Below are 20610 nucleotides of genomic sequence, written 5' to 3'. Positions count from 1 at the left end.
AGTGGTGCCAGTGCACTCTCTGGACTCACCGCACTGCATCCCCAGTGGTGCCAGTGCACTCTCTGGACTCACCGCACTTCATCCCCAGTGGTGCCAGTGCACTCTCTGGACTCACTGCACTGCATCCCCAGTGGTGCCAGTGCACTCTCTGGAATCACTGCAATGCATCCCCATTGGTGCCTGTGCACTCTCGGGACTCACTGCACTGCATCGCCAGTGGTGCCAGTTCACTCTCTGTAGTCACTGCACTGCATCCCCAGTGGTGCCAGTGCACTCTCTGGACTCACTGCACTGCATCCCCAGTGGTGCCAGTGCACTCTCAGGACTCAATGCACTGCATCCCCAGTGGTGCCAGTGCACTCTCTGGACTCACTGCACTGCATCCCCAGTGGTGCCAGTGCACTCTCTGAAGTTACTGCATTGCATCCCCAGTGGTGCCAGTGCACTCTCTGGAGTCACTGCACTGCATGCCCAGTGCTGCCAGTGCACTCTCTGGACTCACTGCACTGCATCCCCAGTGGTGAAAGTTCACTCTTTGGAATCACTGCAGTGCATCCCAAGTTGTGCCAGTGAAATCTCTGGAGTCACTACAGTGCATCCCCAGTGGTGCCAGTGCACTCTCTGGACTCATGGCACTGCATCCCCAGTGGTGCCAGTGCACTCTCTGGACTCACTGCACTGCATCCCCAGTGGTGCCAGTGCACTCTCTGGACTCACTGCACTGCATCCCCAGTGGTGCCAGTCCACTCTCTGGACTCACTGCACTGCATCACAACTGGTGCCAGTGCACTCTCTGGAGTCACTGCACTGCATCCCCAGTGGTGCCAGTGCACTCTCTGGACTCACTGCACTGCATCCCCAGTGGTGCCAGTGCACTCTCTGGAGTCACCGGGGTGCATCCCCAGTGGTTCCAGTGCACTCTCTGGACTCACTGCACTGCATCCCCAGTGGTGCCAGTGCACTCTCTGGACTCACTGCACTGCATCCCCAGTGGTGCCAGTGCACTCTCTGAAGTTACTGCATTGCATCCCCAGTGGTGCCAGTGCACTCTCTGGACTCACTGCACTGCATCCCCAGTGGTGCCAGTGCACTCTCTGGACTCACTGCACTGCATCTCCAGTGGTGCCAGTGCACTCTCTGGACTCACTGCACTGCATCCCCAGTGGTGCCAGTGCACTCTCTGGACTCACTGCACTGCATCCCCAGTGGTGCCAGTGCACTCTCTGGACTCACGGCACTGCATCCCCAGTGGTGCCAGTGCACTCTCTGGACTCACTGCACTGCATCCCCAGTGGTGCCAGTGCACTCTCTGGACTCACTGCACTGCATCCACAGTGGTGCCAGTGCACTCTCTGGACTCACTGCTGTGCATCACCAGTGGTGCCAGTGCACTCTCTGGACTCACTGCACTGCATCCCCAGTGGTGCCAGTTCACTCTTTGGAGTCACTGCAGGGCATCCAAGTGGTGCCAGTGAAATCTCTGGACTCACTGCACTGCATCCCCAGTGGTGCCAGTGCACTCTCTGGACTCACGGCACTGCATCCCCAGTGGTGCCAGTGCACTCTCTGGACTCACTGCAGTGCATCCCCAGTGGTGCCAGTGCACTCTCTGGAGTCACTGCACTGCATCCACAGTGGTGCCAGTGCACTCTCTGGACTCACTGCTGTGCATCCCCACTGGTGCCAGTTCACTCTCTGGAGTCACTGCACTGCATCCCCAGTTGTGCCAGTGAACTCTCTGGACTCACTGCACTGCATCACCAGTGGTGCCAGTGCACTCTCTGGACTCACTGCACTGCATCCCCAGTGGTGCCAGTGCACTCTCTGGAATCACTGCACTGCATCCCCAGTGGTGCCAGTGCACTCTCTGGACTCACTGCGCTGCATCCCCAGTGGTGCCAGTGCACTCTCTGGACTCACTGCACTGCATCCCCAGTGGTGCCAGTGCACTCTTTGGTGTTACTGCAGGGCATACCCAGTGGTGCCAGTGAACTCTCTGGACTCACTGCACTGCATCCCCCGTGGTGCCAGTGCACTCTCTGGACTCACGGCACTGCATCCCCATTGGTGCCAGTGCACTCTCGGGACTCACTGCACTGCATCCCCAGTGCTGCCAGTTCACTCTCTGGACTCACTGCACTGCATCCCCAGTGGTGCCAGTGCACTCTCTGGACTCACTGCACTGCATCCCCAGTGGCGCCAGTGCACTCTCTGGACTCACTGCACTGCATCCCCAGTGGTGCCAGTGCACTCTCTGGACTCACGGCACTGCATCCCCAGTGGTGCCAGTGCACTCTCTGGAGTAACTGCACTGCATCCCCAGTGGTGCCAGTGCACTCTCTGGACTCACTGCACTTCATACCCAGTGGTGCCAGTGCACTCTGTGGACTCACTGCACTGCATCCCCAGTGGTGCCAGTGCACTCTCTGGACTCACTGCACTGCATCCCCAGTGGTGCCCGTGCACTCTCTGGAGTCACCGGGGTGCATCCCTCGTGGTTCCAGTGCACTCTCTGGACTCACTGCTGTGCATCCCCACTGGTGCCAGTTCACTCTCTGGAGTCACTGCACTGCATCCCCAGTTGTGCCAGTGAACTCTCTGGACTCACTGCACTGCATCCCCAGTGGTGCCAGTGCACTCTCTGGACTCACTGCACTGCATCCCCAGTGGTGCCAGTGCACTCTCTGGAATCACTGCACTGCATCCCCAGTGGTGCCAGTGCACTCTCTGGACTCACTGCGCTGCATCCCCAGTGGTGCCAGTGCACTCTCTGGACTCACTGCACTGCATCCCCAGTGGTGCCAGTGCACTCTTTGGTGTTACTGCAGGGCATACCCAGTGGTGCCAGTGAACTCTCTGGACTCACTGCACTGCATCCCCCGTGGTGCCAGTGCACTCTCTGGACTCACTGCACTGCATCCCCATTGGTGCCAGTGCACTCTCGGGACTCACTGCACTGCATCCCCAGTGCTGCCAGTTCACTCTCTGGACTCACTGCACTGCATCCCCAGTGGTGCCAGTGCACTCTCTGGACTCACTGCACTGCATCCCCAGTGGCGCCAGTGCACTCTCTGGACTCACTGCTGTGCATCACCAGTGGTGCCAGTGCACTCTCTGGACTCACTGCACTGCATCCCCAGTGGTGCCAGTTCACTCTTTGGAGTCACTGCAGGGCATCCAAGTGGTGCCAGTGAAATCTCTGGACTCACTGCACTGCATCCCCAGTGGTGCCAGTGCACTCTCTGGACTCACGGCACTGCATCCCCAGTGGTGCCAGTGCACTCTCTGGACTCACTGCAGTGCATCCCCAGTGGTGCCAGTGCACTCTCTGGAGTCACTGCACTGCATCCACAGTGGTGCCAGTGCACTCTCTGGACTCACTGCTGTGCATCCCCACTGGTGCCAGTTCACTCTCTGGAGTCACTGCACTGCATCCCCAGTTGTGCCAGTGAACTCTCTGGACTCACTGCACTGCATCCCCAGTGGTGCCAGTGCACTCTCTGGACTCACTGCACTGCATCCCCAGTGGTGCCAGTGCACTCTCTGGAATCACTGCACTGCATCCCCAGTGGTGCCAGTGCACTCTCTGGACTCACTGCACTGCATCCCCAGTGGTGCCAGTGCACTCTTTGGTGTTACTGCAGGGCATACCCAGTGGTGCCAGTGAACTCTCTGGACTCACTGCACTGCATCCCCCGTGGTGCCAGTGCACTCTCTGGACTCACTGCACTGCATCCCCATTGGTGCCAGTGCACTCTCGGGACTCACTGCACTGCATCCCCAGTGGTGCCAGTTCACTCTCTGGACTCACTGCACTGCATCCCCAGTGGTGCCAGTGCACTCTCTGGTCTCACTGCACTGCATCCCCAGTGGTGCCAGTGCACTCTCTGGACTCACTGCACTGCATCCCCAGTGGCGCCAGTGCACTCTCTGGACTCACTGCACTGCATCCCCAGTGGTGCCAGTGCACTCTCTGGACTCACGGCACTGCATCCCCAGTGGTGCCAGTGCACTCTCTGGAGTAACTGCACTGCATCCCCAGTGGTGCCAGTGCACTCTCTGGACTCACTGCACTTCATACCCAGTGGTGCCAGTGCACTCTGTGGACTCACTGCACTGCATCCCCAGTGGTGCCAGTGCACTCTCTGGACTCACTGCACTGCATCCCCAGTGGTGCCAGTGCACTCTCTGGAGTCCCCGGGGTGCATCCCTCGTGGTTCCAGTGCACTCTCTGGACTCACTGCTGTGCATCCCCACTGGTGCCAGTTCACTCTCTGGAGTCACTGCACTGCATCCCCAGTTGTGACAGTGAACTCTCTGGACTCACTGCACTGCATCCCCAGTGGTGCCAGTGCACTCTCTGGACTCACTGCACTGCATCCCCAGTGGTGCCAGTGCACTCTCTGGAATCACTGCACTGCATCCCCACTGGTGCCAGTGCACTCTCTGGACTCACTGCGCTGCATCCCCAGTGGTGCCAGTGCACTCTCTGGACTCACTGCACTGCATCCCCAGTGGTGCCAGTGCACTCTTTGGTGTTACTGCAGGGCATACCCAGTGGTGCCAGTGAACTCTCTGGACTCACTGCACTGCATCCCCCGTGGTGCCAGTGCACTCTCTGGACTCACTGCACTGCATCCCCATTGGTGCCAGTGCACTCTCGGGACTCACTGCACTGCATCCCCAGTGCTGCCAGTTCACTCTCTGGACTCACTGCACTGCATCCCCAGTGGTGCCAGTGCACTCTCTGGTCTCACTGCACTGCATCCCCAGTGGTGCCAGTGCACTCTCTGGACTCACTGCACTGCATCCCCAGTGGCGCCAGTGCACTCTCTGGACTCACTGCACTGCATCCCCAGTGGTGCCAGTGCACTCTCTGGACTCACGGCACTGCATCCCCAGTGGTGCCAGTGCACTCTCTGGAGTAACTGCACTGCATCCCCAGTGGTGCCAGTGCACTCTCTGGACTCACTGCACTTCATACCCAGTGGTGCCAGTGCACTCTGTGGACTCACTGCACTGCATCCCCAGTGGTGCCAGTGCACTCTCTGGACTCACTGCACTGCATCCCCAGTGGTGCCAGTGCACTCTCTGGAGTCCCCGGGGTGCATCCCTCGTGGTTCCAGTGCACTCTCTGGACTCACTGCTGTGCATCCCCACTGGTGCCAGTTCACTCTCTGGAGTCACTGCACTGCATCCCCAGTTGTGCCAGTGCACTCTCTGGACTCACTGCACTGCATCCCCAGTGGTGCCAGTGCACTCTCTGGACTCACTGCACTGCATCCCCAGTGATGCCAGTGCACTCTCTGGAATCACTGCACTGCATCCCCAGTGGTGCCAGTGCACTCTCTGGACTCACTGCGCTGCATCCCCAGTGGTGCCAGTGCACTCTTTGGACTCACTGCACTGCATCCCCAGTGGTGCCAGTGCACTCTTTGGTGTTACTGCAGGGCATACCCAGTGGTGCCAGTGCACTCTCTGGAGTCACTGCACTGCATCCCCCGTGGTGCCAGTGCACTCTCTGGACTCACTGCACTGCATCCCCATTGGTGCCAGTGCACTCTCGGGACTCACTGCACTGCATCCCCAGTGCTGCCAGTTCACTCTCTGGACTCACTGCACTGCATCCACAGTGGTGCCAGTGCACTCTCTGGTCTCACTGCACTGCATCCCCAGTGGCGCCAGTGCACTCTCTGGACTCACTGCACTGCATCCCCAGTGGCGCCAGTGCACTCTCTGGACTCACTGCTGTGCATCACCAGTGGTGCCAGTGCACTCTCTGGACTCACGGCACTGCATCCCCAGTGGTGCCAGTGCACTCTCTGGACTCACTGCACTGCATCCCCAGTGGCGCCAGTGCACTCTCTGGACTCACTGCACTGCATACCCAGTGGTTCCAGTGCACTCTCTGGACTCACTGCACTGCATCCCCAGTGGTGCCAGTGCACTCTCTGGAGTCACCGGGGTGCATCCCTCGTGGTTCCAGTGCACTCTCTGGACTCACTGCACTGCATCCCCAGTGGTTCCAGTGCACTCTCTGGACTCACTGCACTGCATCCCCAGTGGTGCCAGTGCACTCTCTGGAGTCACTGCAGTGCATCCCCAGTGGCGCCAGTGCACTCTCTGGACTCACTGCACTGCATCCCCAGTGGTGCCAGTGCACTCTCTGGACTCACAGCACTGCATCCCCAGTGGTGCCAGTGCACTCTCTGGAGTAACTGCACTGCATCCCCAGTGGTGCCAGTGCACTCTCTGGAGTCACTACAGTGCATCCTTAGTGGTGCCAGTGCACTCTCTGGACTCACTGCACTGCATCCCCAGTGGTGCCACTGCACTCTCTGGACTCAGTGCAGTGCATCCCCAGTGGTGCCAGTGCACTCTCTGGACTCACTGCACTGCATCCCCAGTGGTGCCAGTGCACTCTCTGGAGTCACTACAGTACATCCTTAGTGGTGCCAGTGCACTCTCTGGAGTCACTGCAGCGCATCCCCAGTGGTGCCAGTGCACTCTCTGGACTCACTGCACTGCATCCGCAGTGGTGCCAGTGCACTCTCTGGAGTCTCTGCACTGCATCCCCAGTGGTGCCAGTGCACTCTCTGGACTCACTGCACTGCATCCCCAGTGGTGCCAGTGCACTGTCTGGAGTCACTGCACTGCATCCCCAGTGGTGCCAATGCACTCTCTGGAGTCACTGCAGTGCATCCCCAGTGGTGCCAGGGCACTCTCTGGAGTCACTGCAGTGCATCCCCAGTGGTGCCACTGCACTCTCTGGAGTCACTGCACTGCATCCCCAGTAGTGCCAGTGCACTCTCTGGAGTCACTGCCCTTCATCCCCAGTAGTGCCAGTGCACTCTCTGGACTCACTGCACTGCATCCCCAGTGGTGCCAGTTCACTCTCTGGACTCACCGGGGTGCATCCCCAGTGGTGCCAGTGCACTCTCTGGACTCACTGCACTGCATCCCCAGTGGTGCCAGTGCACTCTCTGGACTCACTGCACTGCATCCCCAGTGGTGCCAGTGCACTCTCTGGACTCACTGCACTGCATCCCCAGTGGTGCCAGTGCACTCTCTGGACTCACTGCACTGCATCCCCAGTGGTGCCAGTGCACTCTCTGGACTCACCGGGGTGAATCCCCAGTGGTGCCAGTGCACTCTCTGGACTCACTGCACTGAATCCCCCGTGGTGTCAGTGCACTCTCTGGACTCACTGCAGTGCATCCACAGTGGTGCCAGTGCACTCTCTGGACTCACTGCACTGCATCCCCAGTGGTGCCAGTGCACTCTCTGGAGTCACCGGGGTGCACCCCTCGTGGTTCCAGTGCACTCTCTGGACTCACTGCACTGCATCCCCAGTGGTGCCAGTGCACTCTCTGGACTCACTTCACTGCATCCCCAGTGGTGTCAGTGCACTCTCTGGACTCACTGCACTGCATTCCCAGTTGTGCCAGTGCACTCTCTGGACTCACTGCACTGCATCCCCAGTGGTGCCAGTGCACTCTCTGGACTCACTGCACTGCATCCCCAGTGGTGCCAGTGCACTCTCTGGAGTCACTACAGTGCATCCTTAGTGCTGCCAGTGCACTCTCTGGACTCACTGCACTGCATCCCCAGTGGTGCCAGTGCACTCTCTGGACTCACTGCACTGCATCCCCAGTGGTGCCAGGGCACCCTCTGGACTCACTGCACTGCATCCCCAGAGGTGCCAGTGCACTCTCTGGACTCACTGTACTGCATCCCCAGTGGTACCAGTGCGCTCTTTGGACTCACTGCACTGCATCCCCTGTGGTGCCAGTGTAATCTGGAGTCACCGGGGTGCATCCCCAGTGGTGCCAGTGCACTCTCTGGAGTCACTGCAGTGCATCCCCAGTGGTGCCAGTGCAGTCTCTGGACTCACTGCAGTGCATCCCCAGTGGTGCTATTGCACTCTCTGGAGTCACTGCAGTGCATCCCCAGTGGTGCCAATGCACTCTCTGGAGTCACTGCACTGCATCCCCAGTGGTGCCAGTGCACTCTCTGGACTCACTGCACTGCATCCCCAGTGGTGCCAGTGCACTCTCTGGAGTCACTGCACTGCATCCCCAGTGGTGCCAGTGCACTCTCTGGACTCACCGCACTGCATCCCCAGTGGTGCCAGTGCACTCTCTGGACTCACTGCACTGCATCCCCACTGGTGCCAGTTCACTCTTTGGAGTCACTCCACTGCATCCCCAGTGGTGCCAGTGCACTCTCTGGACTCACTGCACTGCATCCCCAGTGGTGCCAGTGCACTCTTTGGTGTTACTGCAGGGCATATCCAGTGGTGCCAGTGAACTCTCTGGACTCACTGCACTGCATCCCCCGTGGTGCCAGTGCACTCTCTGGACTCACTGCACTGTATCCCCATTGGTGCCAGTGCACTCTCGGGACTCACTGCACTGCATCCCCAGTGCTGCCAGTTCACTCTCTGGACTCACTGCAGTGCATCCCCAGTGGTGCCAGTGCACTCTCTGGACTCACTGCACTGCATCCCCAGTGGTGCCAGTGCACTCTCTGGACTCACTGCACTGCATCCCCAGTGGCGCCAGTGCACTCTCTGGACTCACTGCACTGCATCCCCAGTGGTGCCAGTGCACTCTCTGGACTCACGGCACTGCATCCCCAGTGTTGCCAGTGCACTCTCTGGAGTAACTGCACTGCATCCCCAGTGGTGCCAGTGCACTCTCTGGACTCACTGCACTTCATACCCAGTGGTGCCAGTGCACTCTCTGGACTCACTGCACTGCATCCCCAGTGGTGCCAGTGCACTCTCTGGACTCAGTGCAGTGCATCCCCAGTGGTGCCAGTGCACTCTCTGGAGTCACTGCAGTGCATCCCTAGTGGTGCCAGTGCATTCTCTGGACTCACTGCACTGCATCCCCAGTGGTGCCAGTGCACTCTCTGGACTCATTGCACTGCATCCCCACTGGTGCCAGTGCACTCTCTGGACTCACTGCACTTCATACCCAGTGGTGTCAGTGCACTCTCTGGACTCACTGCACTGCATCCCCAGTGGTTCCAGTGCACTCTCTGGACTCACTGCACTGCATCCCCAGTGGTGTCAGTGCACTCTCTGGACTCACTGCACTGCATTCCCAGTGGTGCCAGTGCACTCTCTGGACTCACTGCACTGCATCCCCAGTGGTGCCAGTGCACTCTCTGGACTCACTGCACTGCATCCCCAGTGGTGCCAGTGCACTCTCTGGAGTCACTACAGTGCATCCTTAGTGCTGCCAGTGCACTCTCTGGACTCACTGCACTGCATCCCCAGTGGTGCCAGTGCACTCTCTGGACTCACTGCACTGCATCCCCAGTGGTGCCAGGGCACCCTCTGGACTCACTGCACTGCATCCCCAGTGGTGCCAGTGCACTCTCTGGACTCACTGCACTGCATCCCCAGTGGTACCAGTGCGCTCTCTGGACTCACTGCACTGCATCCCCTGTGGTGCCAGTGTACTCTGGAGTCACCGGGGTGCATCCCCAGTGGTTCCAGTGCACTCTCTGGAGTCACTGCAGTGCATCCCCAGTGGTGCCAGTGCACTCTCTGGACTCACTGCACTGCATCCCCAGTGGTGCCAGTGCACTCTCTGAAGTTACTACATCGCATCCCCAGTGGTGCCAGTGCACTCTCTGGACTCACCGCACTGCATCCCCTGTGGTGCCAGTGCACTCTCTGGACTCACTGCAGTGCATCCCCAGTGGTGCCAGTGCACTCTCTGGACTCACTGCACTGCATCCCCATTGGTGCCTGTGCACTCTCGGGAGTCACTGCAGTGCATCCCCAGTTGTGCCAGTAAAATCTCTGGACTCACTGCACTGCATCCCCAGTTGTGCCAGTGCACTCTCTGCACTCACTGCACTGCATCCCCAGTGGTGCCAGTGCACTCTCTGGACTCACTGCACTGCATCCCCAGTGGTGCCAGTGCACTCTCTGGAGTCACTGCAGTGCATCCCCAGTGGCGCCAGTGCACTCTCTGGACTCACTGCACTGCATCCCCAGTGGTGACAGTGCACTCTCTGGACTCACAGCACTGCATCCCCAGTGGTGCCAGTGCACTCTCTGGAGTAACTGCACTGCATCCCCAGTGGTGCCAGTGCACTCTCTGGAGTCACTACAGTGCATCCTTAGTGGTGCCAGTGCACTCTCTGGACTCACTGCACTGCATCCCCAGTGGTGCCACTGCACTCTCTGGACTCAGTGCAGTGCATCCCCAGTGGTGCCAGTGCACTCTCTGGACTCACTGCAGTGCATCCCCAGTGGTGCCAGTGCACTCTCTGGACTCACTACAGTACATCCTTAGTGCTGCCAGTGCACTCTCTGGACTCACTGCACTGCATCCCCAGTGGTGCCAGTGCACTCTCTGGACTCACTGCACTGCATCCCCAGTGGTGCCAGGGCACCCTCTGGACTCACTGCACTACATCCCCAGTGGTGCCAGTGCACTCTCTGGACTCACTGCACTGCATCCCCAGTGGTACCAGTGCGCTCTCTGGACTCACTGCACTGCATCCCCTGTGGTGCCAGTGTACTCTGGAGTCACCGGGGTGCATCCCCAGTGGTTCCAGTGCACTCTCTGGAGTCACTGCAGTGCATCTCCAGTGGTGCCAGTGCACTCTCTGGACTCACTGCACTGCATCCCCAGTGGTGCCAGTGCACTCTCTGAAGTTACTACATTGCATCCCCAGTGGTGCCAGTGCACTCTCTGGACTCACCGCACTGCATCCCCTGTGGTGCCAGTGCACTCTCTGGACTCACTGCAGTGCATCCCCAGTGGTGCCAGTGCACTCTCTGGACTCACTGCACTGCATCCCCACTGGTGCCAGTGCACTCTCTGGAGTCACTGCACTGCATCCCCAGAGGTGCCAGTACACTCTCTGGACTCACTGCACTGCATCCCCAGAGGTGCCAGTTCACTCTTTGGTGTTACTGCAGGGCATCCCCAGTGCTGCCAGTGAACTCTCTGGACTCACTGCACTGCATCCCCAGTGGTGCCAGTGCACTCTCTGGAGTCACTGCACTGCATCCCCAGTTGTGCCAGTGCACTCTCTGGACTCACTGCACTGCATCCCCAGTGGTGCCAGTGCACTCTCGGGACTCACTGCACTGCATTAACAGTGCTGCCAGTTCACTCTCTGGACTCACTGCACTGCATCCCCAGTGGTGCCAGTGCACTCTCTGGAGTCACTGCAGTGCATCCCCAGTGGCTCCAGTGCACTCTCTGGACTCACTGCACTGCATCCCCAGTGGTGACAGTGCACTCTCTGGACTCACAGCACTACATCTCCAGTGGTGCCAGTGCACTCTCTGGAGTAACTGCACTGCATCCCCAGTGGTGCCAGTGCACTCTCGGGAGTCACTACAGTGCATCCTTAGTGGTGCCAGTGCACTCTCTGGACTCACTGCACTGCATCCCCAGTGGTGCCACTGCACTCTCTGGACTCAGTGCAGTGCATCCCCAGTGGTGCCAGTGCACTCTCTGGACTCACTGCACTGCATCCCCAGTGGTGCCACTGCACTCTCTGGACTCACTGCACTGCATCCGCAGTGGTGCCAGTGCACTCTCTGGACTCACTGCACTGCATCCCCAGTGGTGCCAGTGCACTCTCTGGACTCACTGCACTGCATCCCCAGTGGTGCCAGTGCACTCTCTGGAGTCAATGCACTGCATCCCCAGTGGTGCCAATGCACTCTCTGGAGTCACTGCAGTGCATCCCCAGTGGTGCCAGTGCACTCTCTGGAGTCACTGCAGTGCATCCGCAGTGGTGCCACTGCACTGTCTGGAGTCACTGCACTGCATCCCCAGTAGTGCCAGTGCACTCTCTGGAGTCACTGCCCTTCATCCCCAGTGGTGCCAGTGCACTCTCTGGACTCACTGCACTGCATCCCCAGTGGTGCCAGTTCACTCTCTGGACTCACCGGGGTGCATCCCCAGTGGTGCCAGTGCACTCTCTGGACTCACTGCACTGCATCCCCAGTGGTGCCAGTGCACTCTCTGGACTCACTGCACTGCATCCCCAGTGGTGCCAGTGCACTCTCTGGACTCACTGCACTGCATCCCCAGTGGTGCCAGTGCACTCTCTGGACTCACCGGGGTGAATCCCCAGTGGTGCCAGTGTACTCTCTGGACTCACTGCACTGAATCCCCCGTGGTGTCAGTGCACTCTCTGGACTCACTGCAAAGCATCAACAGTGGTGCCAGTGCACTCTCTGGACTCATTGCACTGCATCCCCAGTGGTGCCAGTGCACTCTCTGGAGTCACCGGGGTGCATCCCTCGTGGTTCCAGTGCACTCTCTGGACTCACTGCACTGCATCCCCAGTGGTGCCAGTGCACTCTCTGGACTCACTGCACTGCACCCGCAGTGGTGCCAGTGCACTCACTGGACTCTCCGCACTGCATCCCCAGTGGTGCCAGTGCACTCTCTGGACTCACTGCACTGCATCCCCAGTGGTGCCAGTGCACTCTCTGGAATCACTGCAGTGCATCCCCATTGGTGCCTGTGCACTCTCTGGAGTCACTGCACTGCATCCCCAGTGGTGCCAGTGCACTCTCTGGAATCACTGCACTGAATCCCCAGTGGTGCCAGTGCACTCTCTGGACTCACTGCACTGCATCCCCAGTGGCGCCAGTGCACTCTCTCGATTCACTGAACTGCATCCCCAGTGGTGCCAGTGCACTCTCTGGACTCACTGCACTGCATCCCCAGTGGTGCCAGTGCACTCTCTGGACTTACTGCAGTGCATCCCCAGTGGTGCCAGTGCACTCTCTGGACTCACTGCACTGCATCCCCAGTGGTGCCAGTGCACTCTCTGGACTCATTGCACTGCATCCCCAGTGGTGCCAGTGCACTCTCTGGACTCACTGCAGTGCATCCCAAGTGGTGCCAGTGCGCTCTCTGGACTCACTGCACTGCATCCCCAGTGGTGCCAGTGCACTCTCTGGACTCATTGCACTGCATCCCCAGTGGTGCCAGTGCACTCTCTGGACTCACTGCAGTGCATCCCCAGTGGTGCCAGTGCACTCTCTGGAGTCACTACAGTACATCCTTAGTGGTTCCAGTGAACTCTCTGGACTCACTGCACTGCATCCCCAGTGGTGCCAGTGCACTCTCTGGACTCACTGCACTGCATCCCCAGTGGTGCCAGTTCCCTCTTTGGAGTCACTGCAGGGCATCTCCAGTGGTGCCAGTGAAATCTCTGGACTCACTGCACTGCATCCCCAGTGGTGCCAGTGCACTCTCTGGACTCACCGCACTGCATCCCCAGTGGTGCCAGTGCACTCTCTGGACTCACTGCAGTGCATCCCCAGTGGTGCCAGTGCACTCTCTGGACTTACTGCACTGCATCCCCAGTGGTGCCAGTGCACTCTCTGGACTCACGGCACTTCATCCCCAGTGGTGACAGAGCACTCTCTGGACTCACTGCACTGCATCCACAGTGGTGCCAGTGCACTCTCTGGACTCACCGCACTGCATCCCCAGTGGTGTCAGTGCACTCTCTGGACTCACTGCAGTGCATCCCCAGTGGTGCCAGTGCACTCTCTGGACTCACTGCACTGCATCCCCAGTGGTGCCAGTTCACTCTTTGGAGTCACTGCAGGGCATCCCCAGTGGTGCCAGTTAAATCTCTGGACTCACTGCACTGCATCCCCAGTGGTGCCAGTGCACTCTCTGGACTCACTGCTGTGCATCCCCAGTGGTGCCAGTGCACTCTCTGGACTCACTGCACTGCATCCCCAGTGGTGCCAGTTCACTCTTTGGAGTCACTGCAGGGCATCCCCAGTGGTGCCAGTGCACTCTCTGGACTCACTGCACTGCATCCCCAGTGGTGCCAGTGCACTCTCTGGACTCACGGAACTGCATCACCAGTGGTGCCAGTGCACTCTCCGGAGTCACTGCAGTGCATCCCCAGTGGTGCCAGTGCATTCTCTGGACTCACTGCACTGCATCGCCAGTGGTGCCAGTGCACTCTCTGGACTCACTGCACTGCATCCCCAGTGGTGCCAGTGCACTCTCTGGACTCACCACACTGCATCCCCAGTGGTGCCAGTTCACTCTTTGGAGTCACTGCAGGGCGTCCCCAGTCGTGCCAGTGAAATCTCCTGACTCACTGCACTGCATCCCCAGTGGTGCCAGTGAACTCTCTGGACTCACTGCACTGCATCCCCAGTGGTGCCAGTGCACTCTCTAGACTCACTGCACTGCATCCCCAGTGGTGCCAGTGCACTCTCTGGACTCAATGCACTGCATCCCCAGTGGTGCCAGTGCACTCTCAGGAGTCACTGCAGTGCATCCCCAGTGGTTCCAGTGCACTCTCTGGACTCACTGCACTGCATCCCCAGTGGTGCCAGTGCACTCTCTGGACTCACTGCACTGCATCCCCAGTGGTGCCAGTGCACTCTCTGGACTCACTGCACTGCATCCCCAGTGGTGCCAGTGCACTCTCTGGACTCACTGCACTGCATCCCCAGTGGTGCCAGTGCACTCTCTGGACTCACCGGGGTGAATCCCCAGTGGTGCCAGTGTACTCTCTGGACTCACTGCACTGAATCCCCCGTGGTGTCAGTGCACTCTCTGGACTCACTGCAAAGCATCAACAGTGGTGCCAGTGCACTCTCTGGACTCATTGCACTGCATCCCCAGTGGTGCCAGTGCACTCTCTGGAGTCACCGGGGTGCATCCCTCGTGGTTCCAGTGCACTCTCTGGACTCACTGCACTGCATCCCCAGTGGTGCCAGTGCACTCTCTGGACTCACTGCACTGCACCCGCAGTGGTGCCAGTGCACTCACTGGACTCTCCGCACTGCATCCCCAGTGGTGCCAGTGCACTCTCTGGACTCACTGCAGTGCATCCCCAGTGGTGCCAGTGCACTCTCTGGAATCACTGCAGTGCATCCCCATTGGTGCCTGTGCACTCTCTGGAGTCACTGCACTGCATCCCCAGTGGTGCCAGTGCACTCTCTGGAATCACTGCACTGAATCCCCAGTGGTGCCAGTGCACTCTCTGGACTCACTGCACTGCATCCCCAGTGGCGCCAGTGCACTCTCTCGATTCACTGAACTGCATCCCCAGTGGTGCCAGTGCACTCTCTGGACTCACTGCACTGCATCCCCAGTGGTGCCAGTGCACTCTCTGGACTTACTGCAGTGCATCCCCAGTGGTGCCAGTGCACTCTCTGGACTCACTGCACTGCATCCCCAGTGGTGCCAGTGCACTCTCTGGACTCATTGCACTGCATCCCCAGTGGTGCCAGTGCACTCTCTGGACTCACTGCAGTGCATCCCAAGTGGTGCCAGTGCGCTCTCTGGACTCACTGCACTGCATCCCCAGTGGTGCCAGTGCACTCTCTGGACTCATTGCACTGCATCCCCAGTGGTGCCAGTGCACTCTCTGGACTCACTGCAGTGCATCCCCAGTGGTGCCAGTGCACTCTCTGGAGTCACTACAGTACATCCTTAGTGGTTCCAGTGAACTCTCTGGACTCACTGCACTGCATCCCCAGTGGTGCCAGTGCACTCTCTGGACTCACTGCACTGCATCCCCAGTGGTGCCAGTTCCCTCTTTGGAGTCACTGCAGGGCATCTCCAGTGGTGCCAGTGAAATCTCTGGACTCACTGCACTGCATCCCCAGTGGTGCCAGTGCACTCTCTGGACTCACCGCACTGCATCCCCAGTGGTGCCAGTGCACTCTCTGGACTCACTGCAGTGCATCCCCAGTGGTGCCAGTGCACTCTCTGGACTTACTGCACTGCATCCCCAGTGGTGCCAGTGCACTCTCTGGACTCACGGCACTTCATCCCCAGTGGTGACAGAGCACTCTCTGGACTCACTGCACTGCATCCACAGTGGTGCCAGTGCACTCTCTGGACTCACCGCACTGCATCCCCAGTGGTGTCAGTGCACTCTCTGGACTCACTGCAGTGCATCCCCAGTGGTGCCAGTGCACTCTCTGGACTCACTGCACTGCATCCCCAGTGGTGCCAGTTCACTCTTTGGAGTCACTGCAGGGCATCCCCAGTGGTGCCAGTTAAATCTCTGGACTCACTGCACTGCATCCCCAGTGGTGCCAGTGCACTCTCTGGACTCACTGCTGTGCATCCCCAGTGGTGCCAGTGCACTCTCTGGACTCACTGCACTGCATCCCCAGTGGTGCCAGTTCACTCTTTGGAGTCACTGCAGGGCATCCCCAGTGGTGCCAGTGCACTCTCTGGACTCACTGCACTGCATCCCCAGTGGTGCCAGTGCACTCTCTGGACTCACGGAACTGCATCACCAGTGGTGCCAGTGCACTCTCCGGAGTCACTGCAGTGCATCCCCAGTGGTGCCAGTGCATTCTCTGGACTCACTGCACTGCATCGCCAGTGGTGCCAGTGCACTCTCTGGACTCACTGCACTGCATCCCCAGTGGTGCCAGTGCACTCTCTGGACTCACCACACTGCATCCCCAGTGGTGCCAGTTCACTCTTTGGAGTCACTGCAGGGCGTCCCCAGTCGTGCCAGTGAAATCTCCTGACTCACTGCACTGCATCCCCAGTGGTGCCAGTGAACTCTCTGGACTCACTGCACTGCATCCCCAGTGGTGCCAGTGCACTCTCTAGACTCACTGCACTGCATCCCCAGTGGTGCCAGTGCACTCTCTGGACTCAATGCACTGCATCCCCAGTGGTGCCAGTGCACTCTCAGGAGTCACTGCAGTGCATCCCCAGTGGTTCCAGTGCACTCTCTGGACTCACTGCACTGCATCCCCAGTGGTGCCAGTGCACTCTCTGCACTCACTGCACTGCATCCCCAGTGGTGCCAGTGCACTCTCTGGACTCACTGCACTGCATCCCCAGTGGCGCCAGTGCACTCTCTGGACTTACTGCACTGCATCCCCAGTGGTGCCAGTGCACTCTCTGGACTCACTGCATTGCATCCCCAGTGGTGCCAGTGCACTCTCAGGACTCAACGGGGTGCATCCCCAGTGGTGCCAGTGCACTCTCTGGACTCACTGCACTTCATCCCCAGTGGTGTCAGTGCACTCTCTGGACTCACTGCACTGCATCCCCAGTGGTGCCAGTGCACTCTCTGGACTCACTGCACTGCATACCCAGTGGTTCCAGTGCACTCTCTGGACTCACTGCACTGCACCCCCTGTGGTGCCAGTGCACTCACTGGACTCTCCGCACTGCATCCCCAGTGGTGCCAGTGCACTCTCTGGACTCACCGCACTGCATCCCCAGTGGTGCCAGTGCACTCTCTGGACTCACTGCACTGCATCCCCAGTGGTGCCAGTGCACTCTCTGGAATCACTGCAGTGCATCCCCATTGGTGCCTGTGCACTCTCGGGACTCACTGCACTGCATCCCCAGTGGTGCCAGTTCACTCTCTGTAGTCACTGCACTGCATCCCCAGTGGTGCCAGTGCACTCTCTGGAGTCACTACAGTACACCCCAGTGGTGCCAGTGCACTCTCTGGACTCACTGCACTGCATCCCCAGTGGTGCCAGTGCACTCTCTGGAATCACTGCACTGAATCCCCAGTGGTGCCAGTGCACTCTCTGGACTCACTGCACTGCATCCCCAGTGGCGCCAGTGCACTCTCTCGATTCACTGAACTGCATCCCCAGTGGTGCCAGTGCACTCTCTGGACTCACTGCACTGCATCCCCAGTGGTGCCAGTGCACTCTCTGGACTTACTGCAGTGCATCCCCAGTGGTGCCAGTGCACTCTCTGGACTCACTGCACTGCATCCCCAGTGGTGCCAGTGCACTCTCTGGACTCATTGCACTGCATCCCCAGTGGTGCCAGTGCACTCTCTGGACTCACTGCAGTGCATCCCCAGTGGTGCCAGTGCACTCTCTGGACTCACTGCACTGCATCCCCAGTGGTGCCAGTGCACTCTCTGGACTCATTGCACTGCATCCCCAGTGGTGCCAGTGCACTCTCTGGACTCACTGCAGTGCATCCCCAGTGGTGCCAGTGCACTCTCTGGAGTCACTACAGTACATCCTTAGTGGTTCCAGTGAACTCTCTGGAGTCACTGCAGTGCATCCCCAGTGGTGCCAGTGCACTCTCTGGACTCACTGAACTGCATCCCCAGTGGTGCCAGTGCGCTCTCTGGACTCACTGCACTGCATCCCCACTGGTGCCAGTGCACTCTCTGGACTCACTGCACTTCATACCCAGTTGTGCCAGTGCACTCTCTGGACTCACTGCACTGCATCCCCAGTGGTGCCAGTGCACTCTCTGGACTCACCGCACTGCATTCCCAGTGGTGCCAGTGCACTCTCTGGACTCACCGCACTGCATCCCCAGTGGTGCCAGTGCACTCTCTGGACTCACCGCACTTCATCCCCAGTGGTGCCAGTGCACTCTCTGGACTCACTGCACTGCATCCCCAGTGGTGCCAGTGCACTCTCTGGAATCACTGCAGTGCATCCCCATTGGTGCCTGTGCACTCTCGGGACTCACTGCACTGCATCGCCAGTGGTGCCAGTTCACTCTCTGTAGTCACTGCACTGCATCCCCAGTGGTGCCAGTGCACTCTCTGGACTCACTGCACTGCATCCCCAGTGGTGCCAGTGCACTCTCAGGACTCAATGCACTGCATCCCCAGTGGTGCCAGTGCACTCTCTGGACTCACTGCACTGCATCCCCAGTGGTGCCAGTGCACTCTCTGAAGTTACTGCATTGCATCCCCAGTGGTGCCAGTGCACTCTCTGGAGTCACTGCACTGCATGCCCAGTGCTGCCAGTGCACTCTCTGGACTCACTGCACTGCATCCCCAGTGGTGAAAGTTCACTCTTTGGAATCACTGCAGTGCATCCCAAGTTGTGCCAGTGAAATCTCTGGAGTCACTGCAGTGCATCCCCAGTGGTGCCAGTGCACTCTCTGGACTCATGGCACTGCATCCCCAGTGGTGCCAGTGCACTCTCTGGACTCACTGCACTGCATCCCCAGTGGTGCCAGTGCACTCTCTGGACTCACTGCACTGCATCCCCAGTGGTGCCAGTCCACTCTCTGGACTCACTGCACTGCATCACAACTGGTGCCAGTGCACTCTCTGGAGTCACTGCACTGCATCCCCAGTGGTGCCAGTGCACTCTCTGGACTCACTGCACTGCATCCCCAGTGGTGCCAGTGCACTCTCTGGAGTCACCGGGGTGCATCCCCAGTGGTTCCAGTGCACTCTCTGGACTCACTGCACTGCATCCCCAGTGGTGCCAGTGCACTCTCTGGACTCACTGCACTGCATCCCCAGTGGTGCCAGTGCACTCTCTGAAGTTACTGCATTGCATCCCCAGTGGTGCCAGTGCACTCTCTGGACTCACTGCACTGCATCCCCAGTGGTGCCAGTGCACTCTCTGGACTCACTGCACTGCATCTCCAGTGGTGCCAGTGCACTCTCTGGACTCACTGCACTGCATCCCCAGTGGTGCCAGTTCACTCTCTGGACTCACTGCACTGCATCCCCAGTGGTGCCAGTGCACTCTCTGGACTCACGGCACTGCATCCCCAGTGGTGCCAGTGCACTCTCTGGACTCACTGCACTGCATCCCCAGTGGTGCCAGTGCACTCTCTGGACTCACTGCACTGCATCCACAGTGGTGCCAGTGCACTCTCTGGACTCACTGCTGTGCATCACCAGTGGTGCCAGTGCACTCTCTGGACTCACTGCACTGCATCCCCAGTGGTGCCAGTTCACTCTTTGGAGTCACTGCAGGGCATCCAAGTGGTGCCAGTGAAATCTCTGGACTCACTGCACTGCATCCCCAGTGGTGCCAGTGCACTCTCTGGACTCACGGCACTGCATCCCCAGTGGTGCCAGTGCACTCTCTGGACTCACTGCAGTGCATCCCCAGTGGTGCCAGTGCACTCTCTGGAGTCACTGCACTGCATCCACAGTGGTGCCAGTGCACTCTCTGGACTCACTGCTGTGCATCCCCACTGGTGCCAGTTCACTCTCTGGAGTCACTGCACTGCATCCCCAGTTGTGCCAGTGAACTCTCTGGACTCACTGCACTGCATCCCCCGTGGTGCCAGTGCACTCTCTGGACTCACTGCACTGCATCCCCATTGGTGCCAGTGCACTCTCGGGACTCACTGCACTGCATCCCCAGTGCTGCCAGTTCACTCTCTGGACTCACTGCACTGCATCCCCAGTGGTGCCAGTGCACTCTCTGGACTCACTGCACTGCATCCCCAGTGGCGCCAGTGCACTCTCTGGACTCACTGCACTGCATCCCCAGTGGTGCCAGTGCACTCTCTGGACTCACGGCACTGCATCCCCAGTGGTGCCAGTGCACTCTCTGGAGTAACTGCACTGCATCCCCAGTGGTGCCAGTGCACTCTCTGGACTCACTGCACTTCATACCCAGTGGTGCCAGTGCACTCTGTGGACTCACTGCACTGCATCCCCAGTGGTGCCAGTGCACTCTCTGGACTCACTGCACTGCATCCCCAGTGGTGCCCGTGCACTCTCTGGAGTCACCGGGGTGCATCCCTCGTGGTTCCAGTGCACTCTCTGGACTCACTGCTGTGCATCCCCACTGGTGCCAGTTCACTCTCTGGAGTCACTGCACTGCATCCCCAGTTGTGCCAGTGAACTCTCTGG

Source organism: Anser anser (assembly GCF_964211835.1).
Source record: "Anser anser genome assembly, chromosome: 25".
Classification (NCBI taxonomy): Eukaryota; Metazoa; Chordata; class Aves; order Anseriformes; family Anatidae; genus Anser; species Anser anser.
The sequence above is the reverse complement of the archived record's forward strand: the minus strand, read 5'-3'. Positions refer to the sequence as shown.